This window comes from Erythrolamprus reginae, chromosome 2 (assembly GCF_031021105.1).
Source record: "Erythrolamprus reginae isolate rEryReg1 chromosome 2, rEryReg1.hap1, whole genome shotgun sequence".
In the NCBI taxonomy this organism is placed as follows: Eukaryota; Metazoa; Chordata; class Lepidosauria; order Squamata; family Dipsadidae; genus Erythrolamprus; species Erythrolamprus reginae.
Window position 1 is genome coordinate 33733648 of NC_091951.1, and position 551 is coordinate 33734198.

Consider the following 551-nt stretch of genomic DNA (forward strand, 5'->3'; position numbering starts at 1 on the left):
AATTCACTACTGGACTCTGTTGTTTCTCCCCCCAACCCCAAAATCTTCAACCTTACATTATCTACAATAGACCTCTCCCCTTTTCTAAGAGGTCTATAAGGGCCGTGCATAAGTGCACCTTTGTGCCTACCATTCCTGCCCTAATGTCTTTTTTATCTTTTCTGTCTCTACTTTATACTTATATTATGTTAAACATGCTACAATACAATGCTATATTTGTATGACAAATCAACCAACCAACCAACCAACCAACCAACCAACCAACCAACCAACCAACCAACCAACCAACCAACCAACCAATCAGTTAATGAGCAGGCTGGCCACTGGTGGGTTCCCACTGGTGTGGTCTGGAGCACCATTTCGGCAGTGGCCTGCCAATTGTACAATTCTGGTGCAATGGTTCCAGTCTGTCTTTTCCGGTTCCTTGCGCACAGCCAACTTTTTCCCCCAATTTCCCACAATTTTTGGCTCTCTGAGCATGCGCAGAAAGAAAACCATCCCTCTTTGCATGCGCAGAAGCAAAATTGTGAAGTGCACACAGCGCACCAGTA